This window comes from Pinus tabuliformis, chromosome 5_1 (assembly GCF_031772625.1).
Source record: "Pinus tabuliformis cultivar Carrire ecotype Pingquan chromosome 5_1, CPIR1, whole genome shotgun sequence".
NCBI classification, from domain to species: domain Eukaryota; kingdom Viridiplantae; phylum Streptophyta; class Pinopsida; order Pinales; family Pinaceae; genus Pinus; species Pinus tabuliformis.
The window spans coordinates 172,448,960-172,467,474 of NC_142305.1; the positions used below are offsets into that span (position 1 = coordinate 172,448,960).

Sequence of the window (18,515 nt, forward strand, 5' to 3'; positions counted from 1 at the left end):
GAGATCTCCCCACTAACAAGTGTTTTGAAAGCGATGAAACTCCACGTCCAGTACAGAACCTAGAAGTATAAGTAAATAATACTAAGGAAATAAGTCTCCAATATCCAGCACACGAAAAATGTAGCCACAGACCTCTTGATGCTCCAACTAAAGTTATATTAATCCAAGCTGCAGAGTGTTGTTATAACTGGCCAACAACGAGAGCTCATTCACCAATTTGATGCCCGCATCAAATTGCTAAGATGATTGAAGTGTAATGCACCCATATGATGGAGAGAGAATTCAAATGGTTGGAAGCCTCTGAAGCAAAAAGACTGCAACCCATGCAGACGTCACCGGTGCACCTGAAATTTCAGGGGATAAAATGCCAAAGAAGATAGAATCAAGAGATAGGAGCAAGAATAAAAATAGGTTAGCAGTGAAATATCGACCCAGATTCAAAAGGTAAATTTAAAGTGGCAGTCAAAGACCGAAAGCCTCGATTTGAAACAAAATATCTATCACAGCAGAGAGAATGGAAATAAGGATACATCGGCTATGGAATGCTCTTAGGACACGTTGGGATATATGCTTGTGAAAATAGACATTTGGATGCTGATTATAAAAAATTGGTTTTTATTAAATGGCAAATGGAAGGTTCCGCATTCTCATTGGTTATCAACAAACAAATGTAACGTTGTTCCTTTACAGGCGGTTGACCTTTCACCTTCTGTCAATAATGTTTAAATGATCCCCCCTTTGGGTTGATCGACTTTCCCATATTGAAGTTTATATACTATATGGAATGTCTTTTTGGAAAGGGTTCTGAGTGCTGGCATTTTGAAGCTATGGCAGAACATTTGGCTTCCATCTTTGGTACTGAAAAAAGATAGAGTAAATTGCCCATTCTACTTTAAAATTGGGGCTTTCAGGAATGGAAACCGTTGTTCCTGAGTGCACACAAGGCCTAGCATCAGCCCTACTCTTCTTCTATATAACATGTATCAGAGGCCAGATATCATTACACCAGGGGTTGATCTTCCGGGTCATGCTCTGGATCCTCGAAGGGTCTAGGAACATGATCCAGGTGGATATTGGTGGCCACCCGCTAATTCCACTTGGATCCCCTCTAGTGCTTCTTACAGTTTTTTTCAGTTTCCTTAATTATAGCACAGTTTATTACTTTTAGCAGTTTTTCGGGTCCTAAACTTCCGAAGCCGTTTTGAGGCCCTAAATGACGTTTTTTGGGAAATCGTCTTTTCCGTCGTAGTCCTCGGAGAGATCTTTCCAACGGGCTATCATGCACGTCAAACAGAGATAGTATGACCAATTCGCGACCCCGGGAAGTTGATGTACCAACTTACCCAAAAACGGGGCCCACAATTTGGCGTTTCATCTTCTAGGGTTAGGTTTTGGAATGTGAAGGGTTTTCCATTGTTTCTCAACAATAAATAGGCCTTCGAGCCTAATTGTAAGACAGTTCAGAGGCATGTAGCCACAACATCTCTTCTCAGAGATAAGCTATCATCACCCTAGCTGGTTTATTTCCATTTCTGTTTGTAAGCATATTTCAGTATTTTATAGTAATGAATTGAGGTATTATTTCCGCTACATATCTGTCTTTATGGTTATCTCTGTATTTTATTGCATTCCTGTTTAAATCCAGATCAGAACATTTTGAGGATTTCTATGAAGACTTGTTTGAGGAGCTCAGCAAGTATGGAGAAATTGAAAGCTTGAACGTTTTAGACAACTTGGCTAATCACATGGTTGGCAATGTTTATGTACAGTTCAGGGAGGAAGAACATGTTGCTGCTACGTTGCGGGCTTTGACTGGTAGATTTTATGCTGGACGGCCAATCATAGTGGATTTCTCTACTGTTACTGACTTTCGTGAAGCATCATGTAGGCAATATGAAGAGAATACATGTAAACGTGTTGACTACTGTAATTTTATGCACCTTAAGAAGATCAGCAGGGAGCCCTAAAAAGCATTATGTGATGCCACATTCATTCACCATATGTTGGAATCTAGTCTCGGTACAGTCAATGAGGCTCTCTCTGGCCTTTGGGGGGACATGTCAAGGTTTTTGCCACAAGATGTGTCATTGAGGAGCTGAAAATGCTGGGAGAGTCATTTTCTAGAATCGAAAGTTGTTTTGGAGCTTTGGTTGCATAGAACCAAATGAAAGATTCTCTTTGAATAATTGGAGACAGTGAAAGCGGAGCTGGGGCAACTTTCTTGAATTCGCTAGACACATATTTTACGGGTATTGCCAATTGCATTATTCACAACCCGCTTGGAAAGGACTTAGGCAGTTATATCATGTTGATTTTATACAGACATGAGAAATTGGATTTGATGTGACAGTAGGGGAGGACGAGGAACAACAGGTCTCTCCCTCTAACAAACCTTTTTTAAAGAAATGAAAATCCACATTTGGCACAGAACTATCAATAGATAATAGCGAGGAAAGGACATTCCAAGAACCAGCCCAAGGAGACTGTAGTGAAGGACCTGCTGATGCCCCCTCCAACAAGGCTTTTGGAGATCTCCCCACTAACAAGTGTTTTGAAAGCGATGAAACTCCACGTCCAGTACAGAACCTAGAAGTATAAGTAAATAATACTAAGGAAATAAGTCTCCAATATCCAGCACACGAAAAATGTAGCCACAGACCTCTTGATGCTCCAACTAAAGTTATATTAATCCAAGCTGCAGAGTGTTGTTATAACTGGCCAACAACGAGAGCTCATTCACCAATTTGATGCCCGCATCAAATTGCTAAGATGATTGAAGTGTAATGCACCCATATGATGGAGAGAGAATTCAAATGGTTGGAAGCCTCTGAAGCAAAAAGACTGCAACCCATGCAGACGTCACCGGTGCACCTGAAATTTCAGGGGATAAAATGCCAAAGAAGATAGAATCAAGAGATAGGAGCAAGAATAAAAATAGGTTAGCAGTGAAATATCGACCCAGATTCAAAAGGTAAATTTAAAGTGGCAGTCAAAGACCGAAAGCCTCGATTTGAAACAAAATATCTATCACAGCAGAGAGAATGGAAATAAGGATACATCGGCTATGGAATGCTCTTAGGACACGTTGGGATATATGCTTGTGAAAATAGACATTTGGATGCTGATTATAAAAAATTGGTTTTTATTAAATGGCAAATGGAAGGTTCCGCATTCTCATTGGTTATCAACAAACAAATGTAACGTTGTTCCTTTACAGGCGGTTGACCTTTCACCTTCTGTCAATAATGTTTAAATGATCCCCCCTTTGGGTTGATCGACTTTCCCATATTGAAGTTTATATACTATATGGAATGTCTTTTTGGAAAGGGTTCTGAGTGCTGGCATTTTGAAGCTATGGCAGAACATTTGGCTTCCATCTTTGGTACTGAAAAAAGATAGAGTAAATTGCCCATTCTACTTTAAAATTGGGGCTTTCAGGAATGGAAACCGTTGTTCCTGAGTGCACACAAGGCCTAGCATCAGCCCTACTCTTCTTCTATATAACATGTATCAGAGGCCAGATATCATTACACCAGGGGTTGATCTTCCGGGTCATGCTCTGGATCCTCGAAGGGTCTAGGAACATGATCCAGGTGGATATTGGTGGCCACCCGCTAATTCCACTTGGATCCCCTCTAGTGCTTCTTACAGTTTTTTTCAGTTTCCTTAATTATAGCACAGTTTATTACTTTTAGCAGTTTTTCGGGTCCTAAACTTCCGAAGCCGTTTTGAGGCCCTAAATGACGTTTTTTGGGAAATCGTCTTTTCCGTCGTAGTCCTCGGAGAGATCTTTCCAACGGGCTATCATGCACGTCAAACAGAGATAGTATGACCAATTCGCGACCCCGGGAAGTTGATGTACCAACTTACCCAAAAACGGGGCCCACAATTTGGCGTTTCATCTTCTAGGGTTAGGTTTTGGAATGTGAAGGGTTTTCCATTGTTTCTCAACAATAAATAGGCCTTCGAGCCTAATTGTAAGACAGTTCAGAGGCATGTAGCCACAACATCTCTTCTCAGAGATAAGCTATCATCACCCTAGCTGGTTTATTTCCATTTCTGTTTGTAAGCATATTTCAGTATTTTATAGTAATGAATTGAGGTATTATTTCCGCTACATATCTGTCTTTATGGTTATCTCTGTATTTTATTGCATTCCTGTTTAAATCCAGATCAGAACATTTTGAGGATTTCTATGAAGACTTGTTTGAGGAGCTCAGCAAGTATGGAGAAATTGAAAGCTTGAACGTTTTAGACAACTTGGCTAATCACATGGTTGGCAATGTTTATGTACAGTTCAGGGAGGAAGAACATGTTGCTGCTACGTTGCGGGCTTTGACTGGTAGATTTTATGCTGGACGGCCAATCATAGTGGATTTCTCTACTGTTACTGACTTTCGTGAAGCATCATGTAGGCAATATGAAGAGAATACATGTAAACGTGTTGACTACTGTAATTTTATGCACCTTAAGAAGATCAGCAGGGAGCCCTAAAAAGCATTATGTGATGCCACATTCATTCACCATATGTTGGAATCTAGTCTCGGTACAGTCAATGAGGCTCTCTCTGGCCTTTGGGGGGACATGTCAAGGTTTTTGCCACAAGATGTGTCATTGAGGAGCTGAAAATGCTGGGAGAGTCATTTTCTAGAATCGAAAGTTGTTTTGGAGCTTTGGTTGCATAGAACCAAATGAAAGATTCTCTTTGAATAATTGGAGACAGTGAAAGCGGAGCTGGGGCAACTTTCTTGAATTCGCTAGACACATATTTTACGGGTATTGCCAATTGCATTATTCACAACCCGCTTGGAAAGGACTTAGGCAGTTATATCATGTTGATTTTATACAGACATGAGAAATTGGATTTGATGTGACAGTAGGGGAGGACGAGGAACAACAGGTCTCTCCCTCTAACAAACCTTTTTTAAAGAAATGAAAATCCACATTTGGCACAGAACTATCAATAGATAATAGCGAGGAAAGGACATTCCAAGAACCAGCCCAAGGAGACTGTAGTGAAGGACCTGCTGATGCCCCCTCCAACAAGGCTTTTGGAGATCTCCCCACTAACAAGTGTTTTGAAAGCGATGAAACTCCACGTCCAGTACAGAACCTAGAAGTATAAGTAAATAATACTAAGGAAATAAGTCTCCAATATCCAGCACACGAAAAATGTAGCCACAGACCTCTTGATGCTCCAACTAAAGTTATATTAATCCAAGCTGCAGAGTGTTGTTATAACTGGCCAACAACGAGAGCTCATTCACCAATTTGATGCCCGCATCAAATTGCTAAGATGATTGAAGTGTAATGCACCCATATGATGGAGAGAGAATTCAAATGGTTGGAAGCCTCTGAAGCAAAAAGACTGCAACCCATGCAGACGTCACCGGTGCACCTGAAATTTCAGGGGATAAAATGCCAAAGAAGATAGAATCAAGAGATAGGAGCAAGAATAAAAATAGGTTAGCAGTGAAATATCGACCCAGATTCAAAAGGTAAATTTAAAGTGGCAGTCAAAGACCGAAAGCCTCGATTTGAAACAAAATATCTATCACAGCAGAGAGAATGGAAATAAGGATACATCGGCTATGGAATGCTCTTAGGACACGTTGGGATATATGCTTGTGAAAATAGACATTTGGATGCTGATTATAAAAAATTGGTTTTTATTAAATGGCAAATGGAAGGTTCCGCATTCTCATTGGTTATCAACAAACAAATGTAACGTTGTTCCTTTACAGGCGGTTGACCTTTCACCTTCTGTCAATAATGTTTAAATGATCCCCCCTTTGGGTTGATCGACTTTCCCATATTGAAGTTTATATACTATATGGAATGTCTTTTTGGAAAGGGTTCTGAGTGCTGGCATTTTGAAGCTATGGCAGAACATTTGGCTTCCATCTTTGGTACTGAAAAAAGATAGAGTAAATTGCCCATTCTACTTTAAAATTGGGGCTTTCAGGAATGGAAACCGTTGTTCCTGAGTGCACACAAGGCCTAGCATCAGCCCTACTCTTCTTCTATATAACATGTATCAGAGGCCAGATATCATTACACCAGGGGTTGATCTTCCGGGTCATGCTCTGGATCCTCGAAGGGTCTAGGAACATGATCCAGGTGGATATTGGTGGCCACCCGCTAATTCCACTTGGATCCCCTCTAGTGCTTCTTACAGTTTTTTTCAGTTTCCTTAATTATAGCACAGTTTATTACTTTTAGCAGTTTTTCGGGTCCTAAACTTCCGAAGCCGTTTTGAGGCCCTAAATGACGTTTTTTGGGAAATCGTCTTTTCCGTCGTAGTCCTCGGAGAGATCTTTCCAACGGGCTATCATGCACGTCAAACAGAGATAGTATGACCAATTCGCGACCCCGGGAAGTTGATGTACCAACTTACCCAAAAACGGGGCCCACAATTTGGCGTTTCATCTTCTAGGGTTAGGTTTTGGAATGTGAAGGGTTTTCCATTGTTTCTCAACAATAAATAGGCCTTCGAGCCTAATTGTAAGACAGTTCAGAGGCATGTAGCCACAACATCTCTTCTCAGAGATAAGCTATCATCACCCTAGCTGGTTTATTTCCATTTCTGTTTGTAAGCATATTTCAGTATTTTATAGTAATGAATTGAGGTATTATTTCCGCTACATATCTGTCTTTATGGTTATCTCTGTATTTTATTGCATTCCTGTTTAAATCCAGATCAGAACATTTTGAGGATTTCTATGAAGACTTGTTTGAGGAGCTCAGCAAGTATGGAGAAATTGAAAGCTTGAACGTTTTAGACAACTTGGCTAATCACATGGTTGGCAATGTTTATGTACAGTTCAGGGAGGAAGAACATGTTGCTGCTACGTTGCGGGCTTTGACTGGTAGATTTTATGCTGGACGGCCAATCATAGTGGATTTCTCTACTGTTACTGACTTTCGTGAAGCATCATGTAGGCAATATGAAGAGAATACATGTAAACGTGTTGACTACTGTAATTTTATGCACCTTAAGAAGATCAGCAGGGAGCCCTAAAAAGCATTATGTGATGCCACATTCATTCACCATATGTTGGAATCTAGTCTCGGTACAGTCAATGAGGCTCTCTCTGGCCTTTGGGGGGACATGTCAAGGTTTTTGCCACAAGATGTGTCATTGAGGAGCTGAAAATGCTGGGAGAGTCATTTTCTAGAATCGAAAGTTGTTTTGGAGCTTTGGTTGCATAGAACCAAATGAAAGATTCTCTTTGAATAATTGGAGACAGTGAAAGCGGAGCTGGGGCAACTTTCTTGAATTCGCTAGACACATATTTTACGGGTATTGCCAATTGCATTATTCACAACCCGCTTGGAAAGGACTTAGGCAGTTATATCATGTTGATTTTATACAGACATGAGAAATTGGATTTGATGTGACAGTAGGGGAGGACGAGGAACAACAGGTCTCTCCCTCTAACAAACCTTTTTTAAAGAAATGAAAATCCACATTTGGCACAGAACTATCAATAGATAATAGCGAGGAAAGGACATTCCAAGAACCAGCCCAAGGAGACTGTAGTGAAGGACCTGCTGATGCCCCCTCCAACAAGGCTTTTGGAGATCTCCCCACTAACAAGTGTTTTGAAAGCGATGAAACTCCACGTCCAGTACAGAACCTAGAAGTATAAGTAAATAATACTAAGGAAATAAGTCTCCAATATCCAGCACACGAAAAATGTAGCCACAGACCTCTTGATGCTCCAACTAAAGTTATATTAATCCAAGCTGCAGAGTGTTGTTATAACTGGCCAACAACGAGAGCTCATTCACCAATTTGATGCCCGCATCAAATTGCTAAGATGATTGAAGTGTAATGCACCCATATGATGGAGAGAGAATTCAAATGGTTGGAAGCCTCTGAAGCAAAAAGACTGCAACCCATGCAGACGTCACCGGTGCACCTGAAATTTCAGGGGATAAAATGCCAAAGAAGATAGAATCAAGAGATAGGAGCAAGAATAAAAATAGGTTAGCAGTGAAATATCGACCCAGATTCAAAAGGTAAATTTAAAGTGGCAGTCAAAGACCGAAAGCCTCGATTTGAAACAAAATATCTATCACAGCAGAGAGAATGGAAATAAGGATACATCGGCTATGGAATGCTCTTAGGACACGTTGGGATATATGCTTGTGAAAATAGACATTTGGATGCTGATTATAAAAAATTGGTTTTTATTAAATGGCAAATGGAAGGTTCCGCATTCTCATTGGTTATCAACAAACAAATGTAACGTTGTTCCTTTACAGGCGGTTGACCTTTCACCTTCTGTCAATAATGTTTAAATGATCCCCCCTTTGGGTTGATCGACTTTCCCATATTGAAGTTTATATACTATATGGAATGTCTTTTTGGAAAGGGTTCTGAGTGCTGGCATTTTGAAGCTATGGCAGAACATTTGGCTTCCATCTTTGGTACTGAAAAAAGATAGAGTAAATTGCCCATTCTACTTTAAAATTGGGGCTTTCAGGAATGGAAACCGTTGTTCCTGAGTGCACACAAGGCCTAGCATCAGCCCTACTCTTCTTCTATATAACATGTATCAGAGGCCAGATATCATTACACCAGGGGTTGATCTTCCGGGTCATGCTCTGGATCCTCGAAGGGTCTAGGAACATGATCCAGGTGGATATTGGTGGCCACCCGCTAATTCCACTTGGATCCCCTCTAGTGCTTCTTACAGTTTTTTTCAGTTTCCTTAATTATAGCACAGTTTATTACTTTTAGCAGTTTTTCGGGTCCTAAACTTCCGAAGCCGTTTTGAGGCCCTAAATGACGTTTTTTGGGAAATCGTCTTTTCCGTCGTAGTCCTCGGAGAGATCTTTCCAACGGGCTATCATGCACGTCAAACAGAGATAGTATGACCAATTCGCGACCCCGGGAAGTTGATGTACCAACTTACCCAAAAACGGGGCCCACAATTTGGCGTTTCATCTTCTAGGGTTAGGTTTTGGAATGTGAAGGGTTTTCCATTGTTTCTCAACAATAAATAGGCCTTCGAGCCTAATTGTAAGACAGTTCAGAGGCATGTAGCCACAACATCTCTTCTCAGAGATAAGCTATCATCACCCTAGCTGGTTTATTTCCATTTCTGTTTGTAAGCATATTTCAGTATTTTATAGTAATGAATTGAGGTATTATTTCCGCTACATATCTGTCTTTATGGTTATCTCTGTATTTTATTGCATTCCTGTTTAAATCCAGATCAGAACATTTTGAGGATTTCTATGAAGACTTGTTTGAGGAGCTCAGCAAGTATGGAGAAATTGAAAGCTTGAACGTTTTAGACAACTTGGCTAATCACATGGTTGGCAATGTTTATGTACAGTTCAGGGAGGAAGAACATGTTGCTGCTACGTTGCGGGCTTTGACTGGTAGATTTTATGCTGGACGGCCAATCATAGTGGATTTCTCTACTGTTACTGACTTTCGTGAAGCATCATGTAGGCAATATGAAGAGAATACATGTAAACGTGTTGACTACTGTAATTTTATGCACCTTAAGAAGATCAGCAGGGAGCCCTAAAAAGCATTATGTGATGCCACATTCATTCACCATATGTTGGAATCTAGTCTCGGTACAGTCAATGAGGCTCTCTCTGGCCTTTGGGGGGACATGTCAAGGTTTTTGCCACAAGATGTGTCATTGAGGAGCTGAAAATGCTGGGAGAGTCATTTTCTAGAATCGAAAGTTGTTTTGGAGCTTTGGTTGCATAGAACCAAATGAAAGATTCTCTTTGAATAATTGGAGACAGTGAAAGCGGAGCTGGGGCAACTTTCTTGAATTTGCTAGACACATATTTTACGGGTATTGCCAATTGCATTATTCACAACCCGCTTGGAAAGGACTTAGGCAGTTATATCATGTTGATTTTATACAGACATGAGAAATTGGATTTGATGTGACAGTAGGGGAGGACGAGGAACAACAGGTCTCTCCCTCTAACAAACCTTTTTTAAAGAAATGAAAATCCACATTTGGCACAGAACTATCAATAGATAATAGCGAGGAAAGGACATTCCAAGAACCAGCCCAAGGAGACTGTAGTGAAGGACCTGCTGATGCCCCCTCCAACAAGGCTTTTGGAGATCTCCCCACTAACAAGTGTTTTGAAAGCGATGAAACTCCACGTCCAGTACAGAACCTAGAAGTATAAGTAAATAATACTAAGGAAATAAGTCTCCAATATCCAGCACACGAAAAATGTAGCCACAGACCTCTTGATGCTCCAACTAAAGTTATATTAATCCAAGCTGCAGAGTGTTGTTATAACTGGCCAACAACGAGAGCTCATTCACCAATTTGATGCCCGCATCAAATTGCTAAGATGATTGAAGTGTAATGCACCCATATGATGGAGAGAGAATTCAAATGGTTGGAAGCCTCTGAAGCAAAAAGACTGCAACCCATGCAGACGTCACCGGTGCACCTGAAATTTCAGGGGATAAAATGCCAAAGAAGATAGAATCAAGAGATAGGAGCAAGAATAAAAATAGGTTAGCAGTGAAATATCGACCCAGATTCAAAAGGTAAATTTAAAGTGGCAGTCAAAGACCGAAAGCCTCGATTTGAAACAAAATATCTATCACAGCAGAGAGAATGGAAATAAGGATACATCGGCTATGGAATGCTCTTAGGACACGTTGGGATATATGCTTGTGAAAATAGACATTTGGATGCTGATTATAAAAAATTGGTTTTTATTAAATGGCAAATGGAAGGTTCCGCATTCTCATTGGTTATCAACAAACAAATGTAACGTTTTTCATTTACAGGCGGTTGACCTTTCACCTTCTGTCAATAATGTTTAAATGATCCCCCCTTTGGGTTGATCGACTTTCCCATATTGAAGTTTATATACTATATGGAATGTCTTTTTGGAAAGGGTTCTGAGTGCTGGCATTTTGAAGCTATGGCAGAACATTTGGCTTCCATCTTTGGTACTGAAAAAAGATAGAGTAAATTGCCCATTCTACTTTAAAATTGGGGCTTTCAGGAATGGAAACCGTTGTTCCTGAGTGCACACAAGGCCTAGCATCAGCCCTACTCTTCTTCTATATAACATGTATCAGAGGCCAGATATCATTACACCAGGGGTTGATCTTCCGGGTCATGCTCTGGATCCTCGAAGGGTCTAGGAACATGATCCAGGTGGATATTGGTGGCCACCCGCTAATTCCACTTGGATCCCCTCTAGTGCTTCTTACAGTTTTTTTCAGTTTCCTTAATTATAGCACAGTTTATTACTTTTAGCAGTTTTTCGGGTCCTAAACTTCCGAAGCCGTTTTGAGGCCCTAAATGACGTTTTTTGGGAAATCCACCGCCAACGATTTTTCCGATAAAAATCGTCTTTTCCGTCGTAGTCCTCGGAGAGATCTTTCCAACGGGCTATCATGCACGTCAAACAGAGATAGTACGACCAATTCGCGACCCCGGGAAGTTGATGTACCAACTTACCCAAAAACGGGGCCCACAATTTGGCGTTTCATCTTCTAGGGTTAGGTTTTGGAATGTGAAGGGTTTTCCATTGTTTCTCAACAATAAATAGGCCTTCGAGCCTAATTGTAAGACAGTTCAGAGGCATGTAGCCACCACATCTCTTCTCAGAGATAAGCTATCATCACCCTAGCTGGTTTATTTCCATTTCTGTTTGTAAGCATATTTCAGTATTTTATAGTAATGAATTGAGGTATTATTTCCGCTACATATCTGTCTTTATGGTTATCTCTGTATTTTATTGCATTCCTGTTTAAATCCAGATCAGAACATTTTGAGGATTTCTATGAAGACTTGTTTGAGGAGCTCAGCAAGTATGGAGAAATTGAAAGCTTGAACGTTTTAGACAACTTGGCTAATCACATGGTTGGCAATGTTTATGTACAGTTCAGGGAGGAAGAACATGTTGCTGCTACGTTGCGGGCTTTGACTGGTAGATTTTATGCTGGACGGCCAATCATAGTGGATTTCTCTACTGTTACTGACTTTCGTGAAGCATCATGTAGGCAATATGAAGAGAATACATGTAAACGTGTTGACTACTGTAATTTTATGCACCTTAAGAAGATCAGCAGGGAGCCCTAAAAAGCATTATGTGATGCCACATTCATTCACCATATGTTGGAATCTAGTCTCGGTACAGTCAGTGAGGCTCTCTCTGGCCTTTGGGGGGACATGTCAAGGTTTTTGCCACAAGATGTGTCATTGAGGAGCTGAAAATGCTGGGAGAGTCATTTTCTAGAATCGAAAGTTGTTTTGGAGCTTTGGTTGCATAGAACCAAATGAAAGATTCTCTTTGAATAATTGGAGACAGTGAAAGCGGAGCTGGGGCAACTTTCTTGAATTCGCTAGACACATATTTTACGGGTATTGCCAATTGCATTATTCACAACCCGCTTGGAAAGGACTTAGGCAGTTATATCATGTTGATTTTATACAGACATGAGAAATTGGATTTGATGTGACAGTAGGGGAGGACGAGGAACAACAGGTCTCTCCCTCTAACAAACCTTTTTTAAAGAAATGAAAATCCACATTTGGCACAGAACTATCAATAGATAATAGCGAGGAAAGGACATTCCAAGAACCAGCCCAAGGAGACTGTAGTGAAGGACCTGCTGATGCCCCCTCCAACAAGGCTTTTGGAGATCTCCCCACTAACAAGTGTTTTGAAAGCGATGAAACTCCACGTCCAGTACAGAACCTAGAAGTATAAGTAAATAATACTAAGGAAATAAGTCTCCAATATCCAGCACACGAAAAATGTAGCCACAGACCTCTTGATGCTCCAACTAAAGTTATATTAATCCAAGCTGCAGAGTGTTGTTATAACTGGCCAACAACGAGAGCTCATTCACCAATTTGATGCCCGCATCAAATTGCTAAGATGATTGAAGTGTAATGCACCCATATGATGGAGAGAGAATTCAAATGGTTGGAAGCCTCTGAAGCAAAAAGACTGCAACCCATGCAGACGTCACCGGTGCACCTGAAATTTCAGGGGATAAAATGCCAAAGAAGATAGAATCAAGAGATAGGAGCAAGAATAAAAATAGGTTAGCAGTGAAATATCGACCCAGATTCAAAAGGTAAATTTAAAGTGGCAGTCAAAGACCGAAAGCCTCGATTTGAAACAAAATATCTATCACAGCAGAGAGAATGGAAATAAGGATACATCGGCTATGGAATGCTCTTAGGACACGTTGGGATATATGCTTGTGAAAATAGACATTTGGATGCTGATTATAAAAAATTGGTTTTTATTAAATGGCAAATGGAAGGTTCCGCATTCTCATTGGTTATCAACAAACAAATGTAACGTTGTTCCTTTACAGGCGGTTGACCTTTCACCTTCTGTCAATAATGTTTAAATGATCCCCCCTTTGGGTTGATCGACTTTCCCATATTGAAGTTTATATACTATATGGAATGTCTTTTTGGAAAGGGTTCTGAGTGCTGGGAAACAGGGGAGGAATAACGCAGCATTTGGCTGTACGGTTTTGACAGAGGATTAATTAAATGGTGCAACTCTGATTTATAAGATTCTTGCGGTATGAATTTAGCATGTGTTTTTTTTCCTTTATGTCTCATATGTCTTTGTTATGTTTCGCCATTCATTCATGATCATTTCCAGCTGAATAATTTTAGGTGAGAAAGGTAGAACTCAGTCATTGCTCTACCTTAAGGAAGTGTTCAAATTTTATGTGCCTTCTTCTGCCTGGAAAGGATTCATATATTAATGCCCTTTTCAGCTTTCTTAAATAGTCATTTCACCCCATTTAAACTCAATTCGATTGCTAAAACCTCATGCCTATCTTGCCTTATGAAATATCCAGTGCCTTTGGTTAAATCTCTGCTCATGCTGTTCCTTGGCCCCACACATCCCAGAAAACTCAGGCATTCATCAAAATACGTCTATCGCAATTGTTTACTAGCCTAAATCAATATTTCACTGTAAGTCATCTCAGACCGTTTTTGCTTATCTATTGACTGAGCGTGACTTAGAGAGAGCCCTCTCCTATTCTGGTATGGCTAGCTACCAAACTGAGTGTGGTTTGTGGTTACCTTGAGTTTTGCCTTCCTTCAGCCTAAGGCAGATTTAGGTGCTAACATGTTACATAAATAATAATGATGATAAACTTGGAAAGTTTGGATCTAGAGATGATGAAGGAATTCTCCTTGGTTACTCCTCTAGAAGAAAAGGATATAAATGCTAGAAATAAATACTTCAAAATATTATTGAATGCATTAATGTTGTGATTGATGAAGCATCCACGGGTACCAAAAGGGAGGCACCATCAAATAACGAAGATACTCCTACAACAAGCCAAAAGGATGTTGGAGAAGGAACCAATGAAGCATCATAGGAAGAAGTTGACATTACAAAAGCATCAGGAAAGACTTCATCAAGGTATGTTCAGAAAAATCATCCAAAATATCAAATTCTAGGTGATAAGGAAGTTGAAGTACAAACTAGAATAAATATTGTTGGAACTTCTAGTTATCTAGCCTTATTATCCACAATTGAACCACAAAATGTAAACCAAGATAGAGAAGATGAAATTTGGGTTAGGGCTATGGATGAATAACTTGACTAAATAGAAAATAACCATACATGTGAATTAGTACCAAGGCCTTACGATAAAAAATGTTATTGGGTCAAAATGGGTATTAAAAAACAAGCTAAATTAAAATGGAGAGGTAATTAGAAACAAAGCAAGACTTGTATACAAGGGTTATGCACAAGAAGAAGAAATAGACTTTAAAGAAACATTTTCCCCTATATCCAAGATTGAGCCATAAGAATATTCCTTTCATTTTCAAGCTTTCATAACTTTATAGTATATCAAGTTGATGTTAAAACTGCATTTCTGAATGGGGACCTAGAAGAGCAAGTTTATATTTAGCAGCCTAAAGAGTTCATTCTAGGAAATCATAAAAAACTTGTTTCCAAACTCAATAATGCATTATATCAACTAAAACAAGCTCCCTGTGCATGGTATTATCGCCTTGAAAATATCTTGAACAACAAGGTTTCACTAAGGGATCTAGAGATAGCAATCTATATATAAAGATGGATGATGGTAAACATTTAATAGTTGTTGTTTATGTAGATTACATCATATTTGAAAGAAATGAAGATTCTATGAGTCAAATTTTTTCTTCAATCATGAAACAATAATTTTAAATGTAATTACTTGGTGAACTAACATACTTTCTTGGTCTTCAAGTTCACCAAGAAAATAATGGAATCTTTCTCTCGAAAACTAAGTACCTGAAGTAGATTTTGAAGAAGTATGGAATGGAAGACTGTAAACATGTATCCACACCAATGGTGACAAGTTGTAACCTCAATTCACATGAAGATTGTCCCTCAGTAAATCAACCAGAATACAAATCTATGATAGGGAGCCTACTCTACCTTACAAGCAGAAGACTAGATATCATGCATGCAGTTGGGATTGTTGGATGGTTTCAAGCAAATCCTACAGAAACCCATCTCCATGCAGTCAAGAGAATATTAAAGTACCTAGAAGGAACTAAATATTATGGTCTATGGTATACAAAAAATTCATATTTATATATTCATGATTACACAGATGAAGATTGGTTAGGTAATGTTGATCATAAGAAAAGTACTAGTGGAGGAGCATTCTGTTTAGGACCTCGCTTAGTATCATCGTTCAACAAAAAATAATGCTTGAATGCTTTATTTAGTGTTGAGGAAGAATATGGTGTTGTAGCATATTGAAGTACTCAACTTCTATGGATTATGCTAACATTACAAGATATTCAGATCACTTGTCCTCAACCCATACCTATTTTGTCTGATAATACTAGTGCCATAAGTATTTCTAAAAATCATGTCATGCACTCAAAATCCAATCATATTCCAATCAAATATCACATTATGAGAGAACATGTATATGAAAAAAAGGTCATATTGGAGTATGTTCCATCAAAAGAAGAAGTTGAAGATGTATTTACAAAGCCTATTCGACGTGATTCCTTTTAATATCTCAGACAAAAACGAGGAGTGGTCTCTGCTTCATCACTTCATTATTTATTTTGACAGATCAAGGGGAGAAATACATATGTTGTTTTTATGATGTATCACATGGTTTGTCTGATATTCATGTTTATCATATTACTAGTAGTACATTTGATGTAGTAATAGTGAGTACATATAGATAGTACAGGTTGAGGGGGAGTTGTGGTTATGAAAACAATTCAATAATTTTCTTTCTGTACGAGGATATTATGAAGGATAGTCACGTATATTTGCAAGTTCTGATCTACACAGTCCCATATGTTTATCTATGATTAAGAAATAGTAGGCCAGACTCACGAAAGGGCTCTGATCTGCTTCAGACAGTTATTATTTGGCATTTTGTTCTTGATGTTGATTGGTGCTACTTAGAAGAGGTATTGTCTTATGATGGTTTATGATTTTATGCAATATGACAAGGATGCTTTGATGAACTTATTGATTGATGAAGATAATTTGATGGCCTATGTTAATGTGACTAGATCTAACAATGAATAGTTGGGGCAGGTTCACGGGGATTTATATTTCTAATAATGCATTGTTGGCATTATGATTTCTTTAGCATGCTAGATAGGTATATATCATGGATGATGCTGCTAAAGACACATATTTTGATGAAGTGTTTGTTGTCACACTTAATTCTTATGGTGTAGATCCTATATAGTGTATGATAGTTTCTAATGAAATTCATGGTATTATTGAGGTATTTTGTTTTGGTTATAAATGTCATATATGTCTCCTGATGTAAAGGTGATGTAAAGAACTATTTTATCAATCATTGTAAATTTTAGTCATGTATGGAATACATTGTGCAACTCATGTGATCCCATCATTTTGGGCATGTGAAGTAATGTTGAGTCAAATATGTAACCCCACTTTATTGGGTGATCAATGTACACATGATTCATTGGTGATAGGAATACTTATGTCTGGTTGAGTCATAGAATCATGTACGTCTTTGTATACCTTAAGAAAATTAAGCATGTGCTCAGGGGGAGCATGATTATTACTCAATGTTCATACTCAGAAGATCATGTTAGAATGATGGAGAATAAGATATTATTGTTATGTATTTGAGTGTTTAATTTTCATAGTTGTTTAGTTCTTATTTTCTAGGGATATGATTTACTATCCCTAACTACTTGTAACTATTTAATACTCAAATTAATGTGAAGCTATGTGTGGCATTTTGCTTGAGGTAGCTCCTGGTGATCCGCACCTGTGAGTTCCTCTTGTTCTAGTTTCATTATCTCTTATTTGTCTTCCCTGTGAAACTCTTGAGATGGTATTAGAGCTACAGGGCTGAGGACACCTGTAGCCTGAGTGGAGAGAGGTTGGTGTGTTTGAGGTGAAATCAATGTGGACTTTAGCGAGAAAATCACGTCGATTTCACTTCTGCCCTTACATGATTTTTTATCTCAAGAACGACATGAGTTCTTGGAGGAAAATTGCACCGACCTTGGAGGAAAAAAAAAATGTGTGGACATCCGTCTGCGAAGACGACATGTTGCTGTCATCTAAGAAGAGGAAGTGTGCAGTGATCGGAGTCCGCGTGGAGGCATACAACCATTTGAGGCCATGTGGAGGCATGCAAATCTACATTTTGATCTACTGATCTACATGAGACTTGTTGCAAATAGCCTGAGGGCTGTGATAGTTGTTGTCTATCAGCATAGCCGCTGTTGAAACTATCGTGGAGCTGCACAGCGGAAGAGGTGGAAGAGGTTGTTGTCGTCTGGATAAGGCGGAGGACAAGATCGCAGGAGACTAAAGACTTTCCCAAAAGCCATGAGGAGCAGGCTAGATCTATGCCTTTCTTTGTAGTTTGCATGAGATCAGTGGCAACGAGAAGAAATCATTGAAGCCCATGCCATCTGAGGCGAGATCCTAGAGTGAAATCCATGGAGGAGGCCAGCACTGCATGGAGCATGGATCGAAGTTGCTGGTGTTGGGAGATTGTGAGGAGTTCAGGTCGATTGGAGAGAATGTGATGAGATTCCTTTGTGGAATTCCAGCGAGGGAAACGTGGTTCAGGTGGTTCGAACAGATATTTCATGAAAAAAAGTGTTGTTTACAGGTATTCATGCATGAAAGTTTAGGGTATTGTTGTTGCGTTCAATCAGAAACTTTAATCACTTGTCGTTAGTGATGTGAAGGATTGCACCATTCGATTGATAATCGCTGCGATTCATGTGATGCTTATTCTATTTTTTTTAATTATCATTTTGATAATTAAAGTTTTTTTTTCAATTCTTTAATTAAAAAAGATATGGAGGTTATTTTGAGGGGTTTATTATTTGATATAAGGGGCATATCTTTTTTAAAAAGGGAATTTGGAGTGATCAATTTTTTAAGAAGATCTAGGGTTGTTTTTTAAATTGTTGGGGTTGAAGTTTTTATTAATTCAAAATGAATAACCAAATTGTGGAAGCTTATCTCAATGAGAG

At 39.1% G+C, this 18,515-nt stretch overlaps 5 pseudogenes; all 5 read left to right on the forward strand.

Moving 5' to 3' along the window:
- The first annotated feature begins 827 nt into the window (after positions 1–827).
- LOC149163980 (splicing factor U2af small subunit B-like) lies at positions 828–1,967 on the forward strand (annotated as a pseudogene).
- Positions 1,968–3,354: 1,387 nt separating this feature from the next.
- LOC149163981 (splicing factor U2af small subunit B-like) lies at positions 3,355–4,494 on the forward strand (annotated as a pseudogene).
- A 1,387-nt stretch (positions 4,495–5,881) lies between these two features.
- On the forward strand, positions 5,882–7,021 carry LOC149163982 (splicing factor U2af small subunit B-like; annotated as a pseudogene).
- A 1,387-nt stretch (positions 7,022–8,408) lies between these two features.
- On the forward strand, positions 8,409–9,548 carry LOC149163983 (splicing factor U2af small subunit B-like; annotated as a pseudogene).
- Positions 9,549–10,935: 1,387 nt separating this feature from the next.
- Positions 10,936–12,104, forward strand: LOC149163984 (splicing factor U2af small subunit B-like; annotated as a pseudogene).
- Positions 12,105–18,515: the final 6,411 nt, after the last annotated feature.